Below are 24,033 nucleotides of genomic sequence, written 5' to 3'. Positions count from 1 at the left end.
TTGACAAGATAGCTCACTGAAAACATCATGTTAGATCATCTAATGAGCTGGGGGCTATGACAGCTCCGCTTGTGATTCTGAACATACCATAATTCAATTGAAAAATAAAACAAAACAAAACACGCACTGCAGACAATGTATCTGCTGCCCTCTCTAATGAAATGTGAGGCTCCCTAAAAATAAAACAAAGCAAATGCAATCACAATACATACACTGGCTAGTCGTAAGAACTGCAGTATCCATTAACGATCATGACTACCAAGAGGAAAATAAGTCAGTCCTGACCAGTATAAACAACAGGTCTGCCCAACAACCAACCAGTTTGGTCTTGGATTTGGGTCTGGCTGGATTTGGGTCATTTTTGCTGACCTGCACATATGTTTTGGAAAGCACAGACACCAGAGAAAGCAGGAATGCAACAACAAAACCTCCCAAAACTGCTTCCTTCCCTTACTCACCTGAGGGATTCAAAAGGGAGCAAACTATTTCAAAGGAAGAACCACTGACCGAGAGTGCCAGCGATGGAGGCAGCACGTGGCAGTGCAGACAGCAGTGGGACAGAACAGCCCCTGCAGGGGAGAGCGGGCGATCCTGGACAGGGGACACAGCAAACGGCCACCAGCACCGGCGCGTGAAGCACTGACCCAGCTGCCCCCAGCCCTCCAAACAGGACCATCTCCAGCCCCTCGCGCGCAAACCTGGGTCCACCAGGTCTGAGAGAACAAGGTGCAGGCATAGAGAAACCGAGCTGTATAAATCTTGCAAGCTAAGATTTCTGTGCACGTCAGTGCCTCCCGCATTCCTGACTCAAAGACTGAAAAATGGACTGCGAACAATTCCGTACGTTTATTTTTAAAAATCTTTGCCTTAGTCTGTTCCTTGAAGGAGGCATAGTTGTTAGCAGCAATCAGTCTCACAACAGCTCGGTTTTCCCTCTGAGAGACGAGGGAGTCCCTTGTCTCCTTCGCCCATGGCTCCCACCTCCTTCCACCCTCCTTCTGCTCACGTGCAAACACTGGGAGGGATTTGCCACTGGAATTTTTTTTTTTCCGATGACGGCGGGGTGAGCTCTTTCAGGTGGTTTATTCAGTTTTTCCCTGTGATGAAAAATGCCCTTGCACAAAATTAAGGCCACAGTGTTTGCTGGATGCTGCCTCTTCCAGACGTCCCCTTCTCTGAGTTGCCTCCAGCCTGGCCAGCAAACGGGCAAGCACAGCATGGGAAGAAAGGAGATTTCACTTTCCCACCCACCTCTGGCTCTCAGGGACACTGAGCTCTGAAGAGCCAGGAAAAAAAAGTCAGATGCCACGTAAAAACAACAACAGTGCCATCTGAACCCAAATATTCCAACGGCGCAGCCAGGCAGGTACAAGCCACCACCCTCCTACGCTGGTATCTCCCCAAAATAGCCTTGTCTCACACCACGGTGCTTCACACTTTCTGTGGAGACCCTAAAAGGGACAGAGCTGCTGTGACGGTGCCGAAGCAGGGTATCGCCCCAAAGGCAAGCACCTAAGGTAGGAGGCGGCAGCAGGGCTGAGCCCTCTCTCCACCAGCCCCACGTGAGCAAGGAGCCCCAGACCTCAGCCACAAGGCAGCAACGCCAGCAGCCGCGGGGAAAGAAGGAGTTAGGAGCTCCTAAAAAGAAATAAGCACGCAGCATCCCACGTCTTAAATGTGGCTGAGGCCAAATGACTCCGCGCTTTAATGGCCAACATTAAACCAGGGACTTGCTCTGAAATGAAGCCACTGTGGGTAGATCTGCCAGAATACAACAGCAGAGGACCTATTTTTTAGTTCATTTGTATTTTCCTAGTGCTGATCGCTGTGAATAATTTAATCCCCATCGGGAAGACTGCTAATGAGACACTGCCTTTCGAATGAAACGGGCTCTGCTTGTGAAACTTGGGCCTGGATTTGTATTCAGATTCAATTGCAAATAAATAAATAAATGCACAAATAAATAAATAAATAAATGCATAAAGAAAGAATATAGCCTCTGTTTCTGAGGCTGGTTTTTGGGCAGCCAGATTTGCCTTCTGTGTCCAGCAATTTTATGCAGAAGGGAATAAAGTCCAACATTTAATTGTTTTCCTCCTCCCACAGGATTCCATAAAATTTTATGTTATTTCTTCTAAGTCGGGTTTTTTTTCCCAATGTTTTACACATAATTGCCTTTTTGTTTTCAGTAAATCTATATATTGCTATTCTCTTTCTTCCAGCTGTTTCCTCTCCTGTTCTAGTTCATCTGCCCTCTCAACCAATTTTATCAAGCTCTGTTTTATCTCCAAAATTGAATTTTCAAAGTTATTGAAGAAATATGTTTTTCTCTATTTTCATTTCCTCTCTGAACTCCGCCAGGGCTTCTGTTAGATGTATTTTGGAGCTCCGCATAGTTAGTGGGGTTGCTGGGTTTATTCTACCTCATTGCTATGAAAAATGTACTGGCATATCCTTCCTGAATGCCCTGTGTTTTCTTTGCCTTTCCCACCATTCTACTCCACAGATCTTGCCTCTCTTTTCCACTAGAGACGCATCAGCGAAACCACAGGTCCATTACACAGATACCAACTACATTCCATGATTTGTAACCGAAGAGGAAAACATCTCATTTCAGTTCATACCATTACACCCAGTTGATATGCATTATCTCATTTTAAAAGATTAGGTACTGCATAATTGCAGTGAATTTGAAAGTGTAGCAGATATCAATTAACTGAATCATAACATGTGCCTTAGGATACTTTTCTCAAAACCTCTGGGCAAGAGTAACCTTTCTCAATCATAAGATGAGAATGGACTTTTATCACAGCATCACAGAATCGTATAGGTTGGAAAAGACCTTTAAGATCATCGAGTCCAACTGTAAACCTAACACTGCCAAGCCCACCACTACACCATGTCCCTAAGCACCTCAGCCAAACGTCCTTTAAATACCTCCAGGGATGGGGACTCAACCACTTCCCTGGGCAGCCTGTTCCAACGCTTGATAACCCTTTCAGTGAAGGAAAATTTCCTAATATCCAGTCTAAACCTCCCCTGGCGCAACTTGAGGCCATAAATGTCTTTTGTCAATAAATGTCCATAAATGTCTGTTATCAAATGCCTTTATCTTACTCGAATAATACAAACAAACCTTACTAACAAACTGAGACCTGTTAGGTTAGTCCACTGTGTTTGATTCTCCACCACTGGAACTAGAAGTACAACAGGTTCCCAGGAAGGGAGCAGCATTTTATATGCACTTTGTACCTTGCAGACATGTTGCACGCCTGCAGAAGCAGGGAGGAACCACATCATTTCTGATCATTTCTGTAGAAAGCCCCTCGTTTCTTGCAGCTTTTCCAACTGTAACATCTTATCTTATTTACAAGTGTTTCACAAGCTTCTCCTCTAAAATAGGCGCTGCACACAGGAACAGGAGAACGTAAGACTGGAAGAATACCCTGTGTGACCGAGCCACTGCCCAGCTATCATAGCCACCTAGGCTATAAACCATCTCATAAATCTCACTACTGTCATGATTGAAAATCTGCATGTATTTATGCAGATTTTCATCTATGTATTATTGCATCAACGTTGGCTTTTAGAGCTTTAAACAGTTATTTTCATTCTCTGTCAGCCCCACAGCGTACATTCAGAGTGCAATTTTCTCAGGAAGATGAAACACGGCAAATTATTACAGTCTCCTCCTGTAACATCAAATCCTGCTTTGCACATGTTCCGTTTTGAGTCCAGCCATCATGAACATGCACTCAAATGCACGGAGGAAGTCTCAATGCTGCCTTACAGAAAGGCTCAGAGGGATATTTGTCTTTACCTTGGGCATACATTGGGTTTTCATGGCAGCAATACCTCAGTGATCCCTAGACTACCTACTGCAGCTAGGCAGACCCTTCTCTACATCCATTCCAAACACTAATGAACAACCCAAGCTGGCAATTCATTTGCCTTGGTCTCCAAGAACAACAGCTTTCATTTTAACCTTTGCATTTCTGAAATCACCAAGGTCCTTTCTATATGATAACTCTATTTTCCTCTACACGAGCAATACCTCCCAGGCAGATTTCTGTTAAAGCAGAATGATGTAGGTTCAACATTTGTCTGCTGCTGGGCTTTGACTAATTTTACTTTTGAGAATCAGAAGTAAAAGCCTGGACAAAGTGCAAGAGCAGTGCAGATAAATTGCTTCTGGCTACCCCAGGACAGCTTCGGTGAGTAACTGGAACTGCCCTGGGGCATGTGGACCTTGCTGCAGAGCATCAGCAACTTCCATCAAAACACGCCCATCTTTTGTGCCATGGCCATCACTGAGACATTATATATTACTGTCCCCAGGACTGCTTTTTGAGGAAATGCTCCCTTCAGAGTAATATTTCTCTTTCAAAAACTATCTGTTGCTGCTCCTTTCTAAGCCAGACCCTTTAGTCACTTGTTAGACACACCTGAACTCACTGTTTCTACCAAGATATATATAAAGCACAGTTTTGCAGAGTTAGTACAAATGAATATTCCACATCTCCCTTGCCTCAAAATTAATTTATCAATCTAAAATGACCTACTACTCTTATATCATCAATCTTTGTCAAACCAATGTTACAGTTCACACTACTTTAACTTCTTCACTTAAGTTATATTTTCCTTTGAAAGTTTTGCAGAAACTTGGTCAGGCCTGTTCTTGCTTGGATCATATTTATTTCACTTCATCTTTAATATAGGGACTACCTTGGCTAGTCTCCGCATCTGACTCAAACACTATTTAGGAAACTTTGCTGAAGGACCTGAGACCTCATGCATCAGTTTGTACAGAAATCTGGACACCCTGAATACCTCATCCAAGCAGAATTCAGCTCAAAAAGTAAAGCTTCATGAGTCTTATCCTGGTAATTTCTCCTTTCACATTCTTATTGACATTATTCATTCTATTTTCCTTCCTGAGACAGTGCCATCCAAAACTGAAGACCATTTCCAAGTACTGACTTATTTTTGGACACGTTGAGATGATTTTGACCTGTACCTCCCCCTTGCCATCTAGCTGCTTCTTTCACCGATCCGGTACGTGCAGAGATGGAGACCCTTTCAGTCCCAGCTTTTCTTAGCCTGTACAAGGCCCAACTCCAAAACGGACCCTGGACTCTCTCTCCTCACTCAGCTGGGCACTTTTGAACCTCTGACATAACTTACTTTGCTGAACCCCCCCTACAAACTTCTTCAATGAGTCAAAGCCATCTTAAAGCAGCCATAGACCCACGTGTGGTGGGAATCCCTTCCAACCATACTTAAAGTCCCATTACTGGATTGGAGGCCAGCCCACCTAAGAATCCTAGTAACTAAAATTCAGAGGAATTTCAGTTCAAAGATAATTATCCGAGACTCCACGATAGAAACAGGGAGGCACAGCACCACCACCATAAAGTCAGCGCATCTGCATTACAGTAGAAGGGCTAAGATCCCCCGCACCCATGAGAATTTGACATCGGCCTAAAAATAATCCCCTGATGAAGGAAATCACTGCATGAACAGCAGAAGTAAGGAACCCTGTTTCTCTTGCACTTTCTTCTCCCCTTCTCTTATGGATTCTCCAGTGCTCAGTGTAGCTTCTGCAATGGTTTACAAATGGGGAAACAAAGTCTCTGTATTCTGTACCGCCATCTATTTTAATTTAATGTGCATGCTTGAGCTTTTTAGTTCTCCATCACTAGGAAGAACTCAGTTAACATTGCATACCAGACTTAGAAAGGTCTTATAAAAAGAAGAAACAAGAACAACAATACCATCTAGATACACAGCAGCCAGACACAGAACAGTTTCTCTCTCTCTCACACACACACATATATATATGAAGAAGAATTAGGCTGCTTCAGTCCAATTGTAAGTGAAGTACAGGAAGCGCCTCTTTAAAGTGCAAAGGGAGAGAGGCAGTCAGGCTACAGTTTTCCTCCCTCCGATAATGCCAACGACATCAGACTTGGAAAAATCCTAATGTAGCTGCAACTAATGGGGACATACTGCCTTTGGACGCCTGAAGTACAGAATACTTCTACAGATTACTCAGAAGCTGGATGGAGATACGGGTACGTAGAGAAAGTGGACACTGGCCCCAAAATATCACTTGCCCTCTCACAGCAAATGCAGCAAAGAGCAGCCAGCGTGTTCTCCTCCCCACAAATCACCCTCTTCCAGCAAGATTAAGCTGTAACCTCAAACCTGTAACCTCAAACCTGTAAGCTCAGCCCCTCCGTGCACGCTCAGCACACCAACCACCCTCGTCCTGGACCATGCCACGTGGCACAGCACCCAGGGGAGCGCACGTAGGTATGGCCTCAGGTACGTCAAGTGATAAAGATGATATTACCGTACATATATGTGCGATAACAACATACACATATCGGCACACAGAGCTATCTGAGGTACTTGGGAACTGGGCGCATTTTTTAGCTAGAAGCGAACAGCAAGTATAGGTTGTTGAATTTTAGTCTGATGGGCGCTGATTATATATGAGACGTGGATAATTCGTTTCTCAGAAACCCTTCTTGATTTGAAAAGAAAATCAAGGCGGCCCTTAAGAGTAGCCATAAACTGCTAATTTCCTCCTTTCACAAAGGGGAAAAAAAAATGCAACTATCAAAATTTCTTTTCAAGAAGGCTTTATGAAGGACTAGTCCTAGACTAAGCAATATCCCAAGGGACACAAAGTTTTGAGATGGGTCACGGCAATCATCCCGCATAACATATCTAAGAGGAATAAGCTGCTAATTACCAATTTTCAGAAACAAAGCTGTATGAGCTCCTGTGAAGGAGTGTGATTAGAGGATTAGTGAGATATGGCTGGTTATGTACAGATTTGTTCTGTGTGAGTGTCCAACATAGCACGAATGGTACAACCCGGGGAAGATGTTTCTCTTTCATTTCTGTAGATCATTTAACATCAGTGTTCCTATTCTAGTTTGCCTTTTCACAGTCAGCATGTCTACATGCTGCCTACACACTGCAGCGCATTAATGTTTTGATCCGGGGTCAAACTCTCATGGGTTAGACTGAGTGCCTGAAAGACATGATAAAATGAAAATTACAATTAAAAGGTCGTACGCTCATAGCTCCATATGGTTCAGTCATTAGAATCATAGAATGGGTTGGGTGGGAAGGGACCTTTACAGGTCACCTAGTCCAACCCCCCTGCCATGGGCAGGGACATCTTCAACTACATCGGGCTGCTCAGAGCCCCGTCCAACCTGACCTTGAACGTTTCCAGGGATGGGGCATCTACAGCCTCTCTGGGCAACCTGGGCCAGTGTTTCACCACCCTCAGTGTAAAAAATTTCTTTCTTAAATCCAGTCTAAATCTGCCCTCCCTTAGTTTAAGACCATTGCTCCTTGTCCTGTCACAACAGGCCTTGCTAAAAAGTCTGCCCCCGTCTTTCCTATAGGCCCCCTTTAAATCCTGGCAGGCTGCTATAAGGTCTCCCCACAGCCTTCTCTTCTCCAGGCTGAACAACCCCAACTCTCAGCCTGTCCTCGTAGGAGAGGTGCTCCAGCCCTCGCATCATTTTCATGGCCTCCTCTGGACCCGCTCCAACAGCTCCATGTCCTTCTTGTGCTGAGGGCTCCAGAGCTGGACGCAGCACTGCAGGGGGGGTCTCACCAGAGCAGAGCAGAGGGGCAGAACCCCCTCCCTCGCCCTGCTGGCCACGCTGCGGGTGATGCAGCCCAGGACACGGTTGGCCTTCTAGGCTGCGAGCACACATTGTTGGCTCATGTCCGGCTTTTCATCTACCAGTACCCCCAAGTCCTTTTCCGCAGGGCTGCTCTCCATCCCTTCATCCCCCAGCCTGTATTGAAACCGAGGATTGCCCCGACCCAGGTGTAGGACCCTGCACTTGGCCTTGTTGAACCTCATGAGGTTCATGCAGGCCCACTTCTCCAGCTTGTCCCGGTCCCTCTGGATGACATCCCGTCCTTCTGCCGTGTCAACTGCACCACTCAGCTTGGTGTCATCTGCAAACTTGCTGAGGGTGCACTCGATCTCGCTGTCAATGTTGTTGATGAGAATATTGAACCGCACTGGTCCCAGTATGGACCCCTGAGGGACACCACTCATCACTGATCTCCATCTGGACATTGAGCCGTTGACCACTACCCTCTGGATGTGGCCATCCAACCAATTCCTCATCCACTGAAGAGTCCACCCATCAAATCCCTATCTCTCCAATTTAGAGAGGAGGATGCTGTGGGGGACCATGTCAAAGGCTTTACAGAAGTCCAGATAGATGACATCCATTGCTTTTCCCTTGTCCACTGATGTGGTAACTCCATCGTAGAAGGCCACTAGGTTGGTCAGGCAGGTGTATGCAGGAGAATCACTGCAAAGGAGAGGGTCAACAATCTTTCTAAACACTTTTCATCTCATAACTGACATGACCTGGTGAGAGGAAGCACAGCCAAGAGAAGATCAGGCTGCTTTTGTTACTGGTTCTACGTCTTAATTTTTTGACCAACAAATTCAGTCTGGTCAAATGTAGGTCCAACAGGAAACTGGCTGCCACATCCAAAAATTAGCTCAAAATTTAGCTCAAAAATTAGCAAGCCAGGTAATGCTTTAAAGAGAATCACAGATTTGACTATACATGGCCTAATTAACACCCAAGTCAGAAGTCCAGCAAGGATTCAAATTAATTTCTTCAAAGCAAATATTAATTCAGCTGTTGACTTGTGGGACCAAATTCCCTTCTGGCTTATATGAACAAAACACCAGAATCACTGGAGCTATCTCTGCGTTCACCAGAAGAAAATATGGTTTTTGTATCTTAAAGTTATACACCCATGCGGCAGAAGATGGCTTAAAATAAACTCATTCTATGTTGATGATATTAAATTAAATAGGGTTTTTTTCCAGCCAGGATTTATTTTGCTTTGTTCTTTTGAGACGTAAATCTTCTGGTCTAAAGAAAATATAAGTACAATTGTGGATGCACTAAATAATGACCACACTAAAGAAATTCAGGGAGAAAATTAGAACTAGATATGTCGAAAATACAGGAGGCCTCTGTGGATGTCTGAGCTTATTACAAAGTCTTTTTGTCTTCTTTCTCCTCTAATCCATTACAGACAGGAGACAGTTTTCTCTCTTAAAGAAGCTGAAAACAATAAATATACAATAAATAGAACTCATACCAGTACGGCCCCTTTCATGTTGAGCTTTGATACTCAAAATACAGCAAGACCATACAAGATATTTGTGCATAAAATCAGTGGCTTTCTTCAAAAAGGCTTGTAACGTGAGTAATTAGGGGAAAAAAAAAAAATCAGTTGGCTAACTGTTGTGTGGGCTTTAAGCTCCAACACATCACTTGGGTTGAGAATTTCCAGCTCAGGCAGTCAGACACTAAGGACTAAAATGGCAAAAAGCACAATTAACGAGCACACGCCCAGGCTGAACTTCACGCTCGGGCAATACAACCCTGCGAAGAGCCTAACGAAGCAGGAGAGATAGAAGCAAGGAGGGAGATGGTGGGAACTTCCATGATTAGCACCTCCAGGAACTGAACGGTCAAGTCCTGATGATTTGGTTGTTTGACAGTCAGTGCCTGAGAAGTTACAAATTTGGGGCCCTCCAGGCTCCATGAAAGACTGAAATGAATATTAATCTCTACGTGATTAAAGAGAAGAGGCTAGGACTGCCTCGAATCAGGCTGAGGCGCAGGTCCTGAATAGGACAGAGGGGACTTGCAAGTGAATTGACCTTGACGTTGCAGTCAGCTATCTTTTTTGAGAAGAAAAGCAGCAGCAGAGTGTAACTCAGAGGCTCTGACCTCTATCTGGGGAGGAAAAAGCCAGCCTAGGCCTGCACAAAGGATAGGAACAAAAGCACATGTAGCACATGTGGACTTGGCTTGTGGTTACTCCAATTTTTCTGGTGGCACTATGCAATACCAACAATTTCTTTGCAGTTAACTAGAAAGAGGATATCTTTTCATTCCATTTTAGAGCCACGCCACACAAATAATATTTGGTACAGAAGAGCCAAGGTCTTTCATTCCTTTGGTGCAGCCGTATTTTCTAAGAGCTGACCCTTCTCAGATGTCAAAAACAATTCACACCAGTAGGAAGAACTGATCTTAGAAGAATGTAAAGTGTACACATATATTCATGCTGGAGGAGCCTGGACAAGCATTGGCCTAAAATAACCACTGAAACCTCTAGAGAAAACATGTGGGGAACCAGGGAAGTACAAGAAAGCTATCCAATGACAAACCCAATGCCTACCTTAAAAACAGGGGGGTGGGAGGAGGAGCTGGAGAGCTACAGCCCAGACACCTTAATTTCAGTTCCCAGAAACATTCTGCAACAAACAATCCAATAATTTGTGAGCGCTTGGAAGATAACACTGAAATGAGTCACTGTCACTAGGGATTTGTCAACAGCAAATCATGTCAAAATAATCTAATTTCCTTCTTTGAGAGTGTAAGAGAGACAGGTGTTTGGGGAGAAATCGCTGATATCCTGCATCTTGGCCTGAGCCAGGCATCTGACGCTGTTTGCCGTGACATTGCCATAAGCCAGCCACAGAAGTGTGACCCGGTATGGTAGGGAAACTTGAGCACGGGATGGTGTAAAGCTCATCAGCCAGCCATGCTGACAGAGCCCTTGCCAGGGGTTCCTGGCCAGATCCGAAGCCCTAGGGTCTGGCTCTGTCCAAGCCGGATACTTGGACAAAGAAAAAGAACTGGACAAAGACAGCACGGAGAACCATCAGGCGGGAAGGGGGTCTGCAAAATAATGCCTTGGCTTCACAATGGATCACAGCTGAACGGGAATCAGCAGTGTCATGCTGCTGTGCGTCAGTCTGCGATGGAGGAGCAGGTCCACATTGCAACGCTACACCTCTCCTCTGCCCAGCAGAACAGGGCATAGCTGTGCCCAGGCTTGGAGCTGCACTTCAAGAAGATGTGGGCTAACCTCACAGAGTACGGATGAAAATGACAATAGCGATCACATCTAGACAACTCAGCGTATAAGGGAAATCTGCAGGAAATGGGTCTGCGTAGTTTAGAGAAACCTGAACGTTGACAGGACAACAGTCTAACTAGGTAAGGAGCAACCAAAAGAGGATAAACTGCTCTCCATGCCCACTGTGGGTTGGACAACAAGTAAGGGGCTTAGACTGTACGGGCAGAGGTCTGAATGAGAAAGAGCTGTAGGGCAGGGATGGGACAGAGAGCGTGTGGAGGCTGAAGAACATGAATAGTTTTGACCGATGCCTTTCAGGAGCCAGGAAGGGCTGCTTTAGGGCACCTTCCCCCAGCGCACCACAGCCATGACACTGACAATTTCAGAAAGCCTGATGTATGCCACATTGAGAAGAATATCTTTTTTGCTAGTATAGCTTTACAACTTCAACTCCCTCCAACAGAGCGAGATGTTTGGTTTTCTGGGTTCAGAGTTAGAGAGCTTACCTTGGAAAGGATAATAAAACCCCACAGCCTCTCTTTTCCTACCACCAAAGACTTAAATGGAGGAGATATGTAGAGATGTGCACGTTTTCCCTCTGCAGCTCTCAAAAGTACAGCTCTCAAAGTAAAGCGCATGTCGAGGGTACCAAAGACAATAGAGGGAAAACACATCTAATGAGATCGCTCATCAATAACAGGCTTCTTCACCGATGAAAGTGCTTGGCATGATTTTACTCTGTACATCTAAACACGTCGTAATTACCCTTACAAAACAAGTTACAGAAGAAACTGCATCTCTTGGCCTTCCCAGTGCAAACCAGGACCTCCAAGAGAAAAAAAAAACCAACATCCCCCATTGCAGAGGTCAGTCCCTTGTTGTTTCATTTTAACGAAGAGCAGGCGTTGCCCGTGACCCCGACCCCTCTGTGTGCAAGCCAGTCCTGCCATAAACAGCAAAATGAGGATAGATACAGTCTATTACTTGTTACAAACAGAGTAAAAAGGAGAAACTGTGCCCATAATAAATATGAATGATAAAATAAATCTGAATAAGTTGCTACACCTTGAGGGAAACAGTCGATAAAAACAGGGATAAAAATGGCTTTATTGATAAGAAAATGTATTAATGGGCATAATAAGTACAAAGGAGCCTGGAAAAGTGAGAAATATATATTAGTTGTGAATGGTTTGAATGTATTTTCAAGGGCCTGGACTACCTAAGAAATAACAATTCCTCAAAAAAAATGCAGGATATGCCTCCTCTTTATTTACTCTTCAGAAGTTTTATTTACCGACCCAATAATAAATGAAAGGTGTGAAATTTCCCTTTTATTATGTGGAAGGCTTCTGAATATAAGGAGGAGAGCATGAGAAATCCTGTTACTAGGAATTTTCTACCACAAACTGTCCTCAAGAAAGCCTCTTGTGCAGCTTCCTAAGGCTGCCACCAGCCCGCAGAGACCCTCCACGACAGATGACTGCGGTCCCCACAGCAAGAAACTGAGGTCAGAGCGGTGCGCGGCATTGCTGCTCGATACCAACAGGCATGATTTAAATCTCTTTACACCAAGCAGAACGATGCTCCCCAGACAGGTGGTGGAGTTGGACAGCAAGGAAATGTGCAGGGAGCACGAAGGTAAAATCCATACCCTACCAAGCCGTTGACATAGACGCACAACCTACGTGTCCCGTGCTCTTCGAAACCCTTCATCTGCCGATGCCACTGGCAAGACTCCTATTGTCTTCAGTGATTTCACTCATAACGTGGTTTCTTTGCTGGGAGGAGAAGAGCACAAGAGGATCTCATGCAACATGGCCAACACAAATTTTTCCAAAGCCTGATGGGAGCGACCCAAAGAAAGATGCCCTCCAAAAAAGCATCGCTTCCCCACAGCAGCAAAGATCCTCCCAGCTTTCACAGCATCTCAGTGACTGCTGTAATGAGTCCAGCGTCCTCTGGAGTAGCTCCATTAGAAAAACCTGATTATGTACCAGCACAATTGAGGTCTAATTTCATTCCTGCTGCTGAGTGAACGGAATGTACCTGCTGACACCATTTTTTTCTCCACAGGTAGAATGATTTGCAAAACTTCATATGAACAGCAGTGGACAACACGTCTGAATAATAAAAATAAAAATAAAATCTGCCATGAGGGAGTACAGAGAAAGTGGCAACCTTTCTTTAAATATGTATATTGCCTCAAAATACTCTATTTTATGAGATGCTTATAGTCACAAAGTCAAACATTTGAAAGTTAGACAGGAATATAGTGATTTATAGAGCAAAATAAATAAGCTTGTAACCAAGTAGATGATGTAACACAGCAGCATTCATGGACAGAATTAGTTATGTGCCTACGTCAATCCAATATCCAATATCCATATCCTTAAACTTTTAATGCTTCACTTCGCAATCGCAGCTTTAGTTGAAATGCGTATTTCTTTTAATTATGGGAATAAGTCTCCCAAGTAATATGGGACAACAAAAAGGAAATAGATTTACTTAGCATCTTCTTCAGTTAAAATGGCCAATGGCAAAAAAAAAAAAAAAGCTGAATGGCCAACTTAATTACTCAAATTTACCTTTCCATGAGTTGGTTGGTTGTTGACTTTGCTACTCCCAGTTCTTGTCCTACAAGAAGGGCATTTCCCTGCTCAGGCTCGCCATGGCCACGGCACCCTGGCACCCCCCTTCCCCAGCCACCGCTTTCTGAGCTCCAGAGCCCTTGCCGACCTTCTCTCCTCCAGCAGAACTGCTGGAGTCCTTTCATGATGTTTGCTGACCTTTGTGGTATTTTTTTTTTCTTAACTCCTTTTCTTTTTTCCTAACTGTGACATTCCTTCTCATTCTGCTGTTTACCTTCTTCTCGTGATAATTTGTGGGGATTTCACTGAACGGCACAAGCCCTAGTAGAGAGTTTCATGGATTTCCCTCAATCCTTTTTGTTCGTAACTCACTATGTATATTAGCTGTTTGATTCCTCTCTCTTAACTGGTTATTAACTGTGAAGATAGTATCTTTTTTATCATATCACAGCATAGTTTCTTTAAAATAGGACATGGCATAACGCACAATACAAAGCCAGAAGAAAAGCTTTGCTCTTGAAAATACCATATGTAGGAAATAAAGGTCCATGGACAGTCCACTGTCCATGCAGGCATTTGCATTCGCTCTCAAAAGCCCATGAAAGCCTTTCCAAGAAACAACCAGGTTTTTGTGGTCCTTTCTGGAGGTGCCCCATACCTGGCAGCTGTGCAAGCTGACATGCTAACGAACGTGGGTGCTACCAGCTTTTCCTCCCCTTGTGTTATCTCCAACAGGGTCCCTCTGCAAGAACAGCACCGTCAGGAGGAACTAATCGGCTGTTTGCAAGTCAAGGGACTAACGCTTGCCTTACCGAGGTGGGAGCAGAGCGCTGCCCGATTAGGCAGGACCTAGTTTTGCCGTATCTCCCCAGTACCTCCTGCCCTCTCACTGCTACAGAATTAGGAAGAAAGCTCCGATGTCAGTGTATCCTCCTAGAAATCATGAAACAAGCATCCTACAAACGAAAGCAGCGAGAGCTGTCACAGCTCTGCAGCACTTTAGCACTGCCATGAAGTGGGAGGGAGCATTACCCTGACCCTGGAAGCTCCTCACCCTCACCCCAAAAAAGCCCTGAGCATGAGTCAGATGGCATCAGGATGCCCCTGGGCGTCCCAGACCTTCAGGAATACCAAATCTGCATAAAGACCAGGGAGTTCATTTAACAGTGTGTGCAGACACTCTCCTCCGTAGCTTTTCTGATGCTGGCTCCATCCTATCACCCACAAATTTCCCAGCCTTTCCACCCACCTGCATTAGTCATAAAACTATTAGAAAAGGCGCCATCCAACAACTATTTATCCAATCCTAAAACCCACGTTGGGAAGAAGCGGGGTGAAACATCACAGAAAGATACTGGTCTCACCCGATGTACAAGAGGAGAGAGATGCACGTGCAAGACCTTCCTGACTTTCAGAGGGTTACATTTATACTGGTGGCTTCCTGCCCAGCTTGGTGGCATTTAGGATCAGAGCGTCCATGTGCTTTGGGGAGGACAACCTCGTCCTTGCATTAGCATGAAACAAACCCAAACTCCACCACATTTCAACCTACTGTTTATATGCACTGAAGGTTTTTAATAGAGCAGAGATGCTCTTTGCTTCATGCTGATCCTCCCTCTCTTGAGCTTCAAGGGGATAGCCTAGCTTCATGGAGCTAACTTGAAACAGCTGGAAGGACTAATACAGCAGTGTCAGCAAAAAGCTACCACGGTTCGGAGGCTGCAAGTTTCTGTGAACAGACCTGAAAGAAATACTGATGGATTAAAAAGTGCCATTCTCCCAAGATTATAAATTTGACTACCCTGGATGCCATATCCAGGAGAAGCAGAGCATTCAAAGACACCCTATTCTGATTCTTCATATTTTAAATATAGATATGCAACATTTACATCTACTCCCATTCCTCCTCTCATTCTCACTTCTTAAAAAAACAAAAAACTTTTTGTCTAGAAGACTGGCTTTGTCTTGCCCTCAGACACTGCTGCGAAGTGCTCTGTGGTGTAAGACTATCTTCTACATGACCAATTGTCAAAAAGAAACCTCTATGAATAATTCAATTTTTTCTAATAACATCCGTGTTTATGCTTCAGGTTCTGGGGTACTCGCTGCTATGCTGTCTTTTGGAATTTCTAACAAGAAAAGATACATCTCAGGAGCTTCTCTCAGCAACTATAGTTTTAATATTAAATAAGAAAAAATTCAAATGATCTCATTCTCATTTACAATTTTCCATGTTGCCATATTCATTACCTCTCCAGGTCACTAGACACACATTGCCTTTGACCTTGCTAAATATCAAAAAGCTCCTAGCATTTTGCTTTGCTGATCAAGCCATCAATTATTTCCATATATTTTTCCTCCCTTGCTCCGTTCAGATAAATTACATACAAAGCCATAATTGCTTATACACTATGCTGAAATCGTTCCCTATCATCTTTCACTGAAGATTTTATAGAAGAGATTTTGACCGTTGTTTTACATAAATGCACTAAGAGAGTTTTCTGGAAAATTTCTAGTCAAAGAACTAAGGAGCTGCAAACTCTACCCACGGGTTAAACACAAGGACAGTGGTAACAGTATGTGGACTGCCTCAATATATATCACCATAGGGCAGGCTGAATCTTCAGACTCAGGTAGGCAGCGTGTCTCTGTGCCATATGAGAGCATCCCTGGGAAAAACCTGCAACCCAGGGATGCGGAGTTCCTCCAACACAACACACCAAGATGGAAAAAGCAACTTCAGAGAGCAAACCAAAATGTGAAAGGCAAATGGGAGCAACATGTATTTTGAAGTTTTAAAGTTGTTAAGGTTATTTATAAATTCCCATACTCCAAAAAGACATGAGAAATGGCCCAGAAATATAAAAGTAGCAAGGCCCAGTTCTATCCCTATTTTAGCCTGCCCTCTCTCCCACCACAAACTGCTTAAATCAAAACCAAACCCTATCTACAGAGAAGGAAGTCGCTCAGAACATAATAAACCCCACAGTCTGGGAATGTATTGGATTATTATAACACTTATCCTGAATACTAATCAGCTTCTTCCACTCAAATCTTCAATCATAAGGGAAAAAAAAAGGTATAGCTGTGATGTAAATAATATGAGTGTAAAATGTAAATACTAATTTTCTTTATCATTTCAACCTGCATAAAAAATAGATTTCAGTGCTTATTTAAAAATAAAGACATTTTTCCCCATTCAATTACTCTTCTCACCCATGGAGATTACCTGACTACCCCCTTTTTAATACATTTTCATAGTTAAAATTTTATAAGCAAATTTGAAAATCTAGAAGGTTTCACTCTCTGGGAGTTTTACTTGCACTCCTGATCCCCACTCACAAACCAATACCGTTAACTCGCCTGGCTCTGCCCAGCAATACGAATGAAGAACTTGGAGGGCAACAATCTTCCTAAGTAACGAGCTGCTGTCGTGGCCCCAGGAACCACAGGGCACTTTTCTCCGGAGCTGAAACTCACTGTGAACATCTCCAAACTAGAGCAGTGTTCCTGGTCCCCGTCCCCCTTCCTGCCCATCCCCACTACCTGCAGGGCTTTGTCCACCCAGCTTCAAGAAACCCCATCCATGGACTCAGAGTCTGTAAGTCTCCTGGCAAATTACTGCAAGGATTAGCCACCCTACCTGCTAAAAATTTCTCATAATTACTTTCCTAAATCTCCATGAGCTTTAAGCTCATTAATTCTAGTTTTAGTTTGGATGGAGAACACTTCATTCCTTTCTTTTGCAACAACCTTTTATTTCATTATTAATATAATATATAATATTTACATATAAATATTCCATATAAATATTTCATCAGGCACATATTTAGACAGTCACAGAATAGATATGGCAGTTTTTCTGAGCTGCCAAATTGCCTGTCTAAAGCATAAAAGATTATTTTTCCCATCTTCAGCTGCAAATAGCATCTACAAGCAAAGCGGACCCAATTCTGAACTCTCTCCTGCTGATGTAAAACCCGAACAACTAATTTATGCCCCACTGATACACTCCAGATTTGCAATGATGCACCTGAGATCATAATTCAGCTTCATATTTCTTACTAATTAGCTCTGTTCCATTTCAAATATAATCCCCGAAGAATGTTCCCCTTCAGCGTGATTTCATTAGTTGTTTAGAATTTATTACCGAGTAGGAATGACATACATAAACTGGAACTCAAACTGAAAGGAAAATTCAAAGTATCACAATGTGGTCGACTGTTCTGCCAACCAGGTTACCATGAAATATCTTTGATGTTTTAAGAGGCTTTACAAGTACTTGGAGACCAATGCATTTGGAAAACAGTTTATATTATAAACAATATTTTACGTAGCACCAAAGTAAAACTAGAGCATATAAAACGCAAGCCCAACATGCAGCAATGTCCACTGTGAAAAATGATTCTGTCCTTCCAGCTATCATCACTTGATAAGGTACACGATGTAAACATTTGATTATATTGTACCTGATGGCATTTTTATTTCCCAAGCATTCTCTTCCAGCAGTAAAAGTGGTGCATTTAAATTATTACTGGATTGCATCCTGTCTGCCAACAGCAGGCATTTATTTATTTATTTTGACTTTTATTTATCAAAATGTGCACACAAGAAAAGGGTCGGTGCTGCGAGCAGTTGCAGGGCTGTGAGCATCGTCACCGCACGTAATTCCCACTTTCCACTTGTCTTAGTGCCCTTCTGAAACTGAACTGGGACAAGCCACCTTTAGGAGCACGTCTGGAACAGCTCTTCCTTTTCAGATGCCACCCTCCCAGCTCAGAGGAAGGAAGCCTGGTCCTAGAGACCTTCCTGGCCTCACGGCAGGAAGGTTCATGGCTGGTGGGGCTTCTGATGGGTCCCCCAAGGGCAGGCACAAGCTTCAGCAGGAGCTGGGGCTCCGTCTGGACCAGCATCTTTCATCTTTGAGCACCAGCTTTGTGGGAAACGAGCAGGGTGTCTTGCAGCACCAAAAAACCAATATCAACAGTGAGGTTACACGAGCACTTCAAGTGGAAGGAAGATACAGAAGGATAAATGCCATTCTCTGAAAGGCTCATACATGGGCTGTACTATCGACGACAGCACGTTCAAAAGAGCCTAGTCATGAGTAAGAAACAGGCAGAAAGCCCCGCAAAGACGCATGCAGAGGAGCCAGCTGCACAGCAAACCAGGCTATTTGGTGCTGCCTGCTCCTCTCCAGGGCAGGGATGCCAAGACAACATCCATGGGTCCTGGGAAAACCTCTGCTCTCGGAATGCTGTCTCTGCTCGCACGGCTCCTGGGGAACCCGCAGGACTTCACAGACCAGGCTCTGCGCATGACTTATCTACCATGACAGACCTCCCTCAGGTCTGTCCCCAGCATCACAACTGCCTCATCCTTCTTTTATTCTGTGGGAGAAGGCAAAGAAGAGCAAGAAATGAACGCAAGCACTTTACAGGGTGGTCTTTGAGCCTTGTTCTTCCCCCAGAGTTCTCCAATCTGCCATAGCAGGCGGACAGTAGAGTAACAACAGCGACCAAATCCCATGGAAGGTGTTTAGCTCCTCTCGCTGCTGCTGCTGTACTTACATGATCTTAACTAATCTCTCAGAGAAAAGCTAGCAGGGCTTACAAAAATCTACCAAACAATAAAGATCAAAAACAGTAAAGCCCATAGCTTGTGATGAGTGCCAACACACCTAAGAGAAAACAGCACAGGATAATAATAGCAATAAGTAAAGGATACGAGGTTTATTGATCAAATCGGATATTGCATGTCTATCATTACTACAGCATCCTCAGAATCTCATCTCCAAAACCTCTAGGGCAGGAACGGTTATCTCTATTTTACAGATAGGGAACTGGGGCAAACAAAAAACCATCCCAGACACTTTCCTTAGGACAGGCTCTGCTGCTTTCTGTGGATGCTTCGCTTTCCATAACCACGCAGGGAGCGCAGGTACCTAACTTTCAGATGGTTAAAATTTTCAGTTAAATTCCTCTCCAAGGCCTACTCAATTAGACCTGAAAAGAAGTATCTTCTTTGTTGTATTTTACTGTTTAGCAATCACTTCAGGACATGACAAGGATTGCATGACTCAGAGTACCAAAAGCACACCGACCACGTCTTGTGCAACAGACCTGGGCAGAGATTAATCGTCCTTCACTTTTGGTTTCCCGTGATGCCTTCGCAATTTCCTATTAGAATTTGATGGTAAACATGAAAAATCAAAAGTCTTAAACCACGACTTGAGGCCAAACTGTGACAATGCACAAAAGCCAGTCATTTTCCTAGAGAACTCATAGTCTGGGATCCCGAAATCACTGAGCATGGGGTTAAAGGGAGGCAGAGGAAAAGAGAGGAGAGGAAAAGAAAAACTCTGTTAAATATGGTCAGATGAACTGAGAGCGGGTCAAATTAAAAAAATGCCTTTATCTTTGAATTTCTCCTTAATTTTTCTTTAGTTTGAACCAAGGGACATGACCTAGAGCAGTAGTTCCACTGAAAGATTTACCCCGTGGAGCAAAACAGAGTAATACACCGCTTTGGTGAGACAGGAAGCCCTAATCCCACAAGCAGAAACTCTTCTGACACCCTAGAGAATGGGAATGTACCCCGCTACCAACGTCCACCAACACATCTGCTCACACACCCACGCACCATATCCAAAGTGAAATCAGTGAGTTACTACAGAAATAAAAGTGTTTCGTCAAATATCTTTCCCTGTTTATAACTGAGAGAAGCATGTAAAATAAATATTGCAAAATTACTGAAAAGAACTGATTTTTATGACAACATAATAAATGCTATGCTAGTTATGGAAAACGATGCTGAAGTTGATGTGAACACACGTACTTTCCTCCCACAAGAAAAATAATCAAAGCATTACATAATATCTGTTTTGTCCATTCGTCTCCAAATTGTCACTTGCGAGGATCTGAATAAAGTGAGTAGAAATCTAAACAAGAACAGATTAAAGAAAAATCTCCTGTAAACACCTGTTATACTCCTGCTTATTATAACTATTTTCAAGTTGTGTCTCTCATCTTTTCCAGAATATGTGAACTGCTGCATCTAACGCAGCACTAAAATTACATAAAAACAGGGCTTTTTTTTTCCCCACCAGTAAAATATTGTAAAATAATAGCAATCCAAGCAATGCATCCACCAGCCTTTGGAAGTCGGCAGGAGTCACCCCACCGGGTCCGTCAGGGACTTGCTCAGGGCCTGAAGAAGTGCAGCTGGTGGGAAGTCCACATCCACATCCTGGGAAACATTCCCCAACACCCAGATTCAGCCGTCCCTTCCTCTAACATGAAATGCAGGATTACCTCCCGCTGAAGATAACAACAGCATCTGCTTAAAAGCTTTGAAATGGAGACCAGGATAAACAATGCAGAGCTCACTGGATAAATAGAAGAGTTTCTATGACTGAAAAAGACTTGGAAAAAAGTCTTCCAGGGCAAAACGTGGGACACATCACAGCTGTTATACAGAGCCATGTCAAGAGTGTTTCTGAATACTTCTTCTTCCAGTATCCCCCAGTGAACTGAGCTTCTGAGGATTTTAAAAAAAAAAAAAAAAGCAAGCAAAGCTGAAAATTACTTTTATTACCTGAAAACACATGAAACAGATCTCCTGCTAGGCTCATAATGCTCCCAAGGATTGAGACGAGAAAGTCTTGGCACTGAGGACGGGACGGCCAGCTTGCCCTGGGCATTACTTTGTGGGTTTGCTGTTTGTAACTGCTGGAGTGGATTTACCTCCAGAGCTTTCCCACTGAAGGTCTTGCTTTATCGGGAACACCCTCTACAGATGTACTTGTACATTAATTGAATTACTTGAAGAAGCCTCCATCATCCACACATCATCGCAACCAGTCCAAACCAGGATGTTATAACAACCGTGCTGGACTCTGCACGGACATATGGAAAAAATGATGTACACTGACAAAAAGAGAATATTAACTAAATGGCTAAGGTGGAGGATCCAAGTGGCCAGAAAACAAAATCTTTTCTAGTTCTCACAGCAAATCAGTGACAGAAAAGGGGAAAGGAGCCACTTTCCCTCCTCCTTATTCAGGAGGACCATTGCTCCTCTGTTTGTATAGCGGTTCTTGTTCGCAGATTCACAGGGGACTCTGCAAATCAACTCTTGCTGAGTTTATTATTCATGTTTCCTCTCTGCTGTTCAAGATCATCAAGGCCTGCAACACCACACAGGCCAATCTTTAGTCCAAGCTATCCGAAAGTCTTGCACATTATCACCTTTCTCACCCATCACTGTTGCTCTCTGAGGAACAAGTCTTAGTCAACCGCTTCTATGAGCCACGCTGCTGCCGTCCTCCCGAGCTGTCCCACCCTGGTGTCCCATGAGCAACAGGCTGGGGAGTATCACAGCAAGTTTTCACAACCCTGGTTTTCTTTAATTTACAACTGTACAAAGCAATCTTTTCTTGTGTTTTTAATGTTTACAATGGATAGCAAAGACACGTCCCAGCAAAGTTGTGGCAGCCAAAGTATACCACATGCAGTCTCTGTGCATACACCTGATAAACTGCAGCAATTGAAAGTCCCTGCAATGGTTTTGTGCTGCTGCTCTCTGCATTTTCCCCAGCATCGACCCCTCCTCTCTCGCACCGTTCATGCTGCGAGGGCCCAGGACACGGTACCACCAGCTCCATCAGCCCTGACAATGACCTGTTCCCTGGTGGCATGTCCATTTTCAGGACAAACTTGGGGCCCCATCCACATATCCTACATTCTGCCCTTCCACGTCTTTCATCATCTACCTTTTCATGATGTTTACCTTCTGTAAATCACCCTTTCTGCACAGCTAAAATTAAACACCTATAACGACAACGGCTTGTTAAGGCAGATCTGAAAGAGAAGCTGTGTGTCATCAGGCGTAGTCCTAGTCATGATAACCACAAAAGCCGTCATCAGAACAACCACGATCCTAGTAAAAATGACATGAGGAAAAATTCTTGTGTCACAGCAAGGGCTCCCCCGTGCCACCACAGCTCTGAATGAAGGCAGCTCGTGCAGGCTGGTCCAGCCCATTCGTACAGGAGCCAGTCTTCCCTACAACAATCCATGTGCTTTAAAACTGCCATCAGTAGGAGACTAATCCCCCCACGATCCTTTTATGCTCTATAGGGAAAGACAGACCTCTCCGGAGGATGATCTAAGATCCAAGCCATTTTCTGCAATCTCTAGAGACAGAGCCAAAGACACCTGTGCTCCCAATTTAGATCACAGAATCACAGAATCGTATAGGTTGGAAGAGACCTTTCAGATCATCGAGTCCAACCATAAACCTAACACTGCCAAGCCCACCACTACACCATGTCCCTAAGCACCTCAGCCAAACGTCCTTTAAATACCTCCAGGGATGGGGACTCAACCCCTTCCCTGGGCAGCCTGTTCCAATGCTTGAGAACCCTTTCAGTGAAGGAAAATTTCCTAATATCCAGTCTAAAATATATCCTAATATCCAGATACATCAGTGCAGGTGGGATGAAGCCAGTCCCAATGCAGATGAACCCACAACCAGGAGAAGCCCAAGCAAGAAGGCTCCAGCTTGCCTGCAGGCTTAACTCTCAGGAGGCTCTTGGTGTCACTAATCCGCGTGACTGCTGGCTGGGACAGAAGCGTGCTTTGATAAAAAGCTGTGCCGGCACATCAGTAAATAGCTCTGATGAAAGCACTGCAGATACCACAACATGTAATCAAGTGCATAAATAATTTGTTATACAACAGACCTTGGAAAAAACAAATCAGTTGATTATTAGTAATAACTATGTATATTGCAGCATCTTATCCCTGGAGGCCCCAAAAGAGGTCAGTTGTGCTGAGCACAGAACACTGTTAAAAAGCAAATCTGCCATAATATTTGGGCATCTGAAACCAGAATAAATGAGGGCTGCACAAGTCACTTTATAAAAAAGTGAAAATAAGTACCAACAATACAACAGACACATGAAAGTCATTCAGTGAACATCTTTATCAGATGCACAGCTCATTATTTCCCATAAATCATATCAAAGCAGACTTTTCATTTTCCAATAATAAACACTGAGCATTTCCAAAATAATTTATTTCCCCTTATGTTTTCCTTCCCATTCTTGATGCTGATGGTTTACATTCAGAGTCAGAGCAGACTATGCAGATCTGCATGCAGATCAGCTAAGATGGAACAGCTCTTTCTCTCATTTTTTTCTTCTTATTTTACACAGTATCAACAAATGAGATCAGTATCAGACCTGCATTTATAGAAATATGTCCTCCTATCTCACGTGCTTGTTCCTGTGTCAAGAAATTTAAAGCTAGGCATTGGGAAAATAATGATAGCCTCACACTTTTTTTTTTTATATAAATGGGACTCCTATGTAATTTTTAATTCTATATTTAAACTAAAATAATGGATTCAGGGAACTACAGAGCCAAACAACACAGCATCAAAAATGTAACAACCATAAGACTCTTGCTGCTCTGTATTTAGGGGAGAAATAAAT

The 24,033-nt window shown here is 43.7% G+C and overlaps 1 protein-coding gene across 1 annotated transcript in view; it reads right to left on the bottom strand.

Annotated features, from left to right (window-relative positions):
* Nucleotides 1–24,033, bottom strand: part of MDGA2 (MAM domain containing glycosylphosphatidylinositol anchor 2) — a 180,022-nt gene that overhangs the window by 103,544 nt on the left and 52,445 nt on the right. The gene's annotated exons all lie outside the window — the stretch shown is intronic.

Source organism: Mycteria americana, chromosome 5 (assembly GCF_035582795.1).
Source record: "Mycteria americana isolate JAX WOST 10 ecotype Jacksonville Zoo and Gardens chromosome 5, USCA_MyAme_1.0, whole genome shotgun sequence".
NCBI classification, from domain to species: domain Eukaryota; kingdom Metazoa; phylum Chordata; class Aves; order Ciconiiformes; family Ciconiidae; genus Mycteria; species Mycteria americana.
This window is presented reverse-complemented; position numbering and strand designations above follow the sequence as displayed.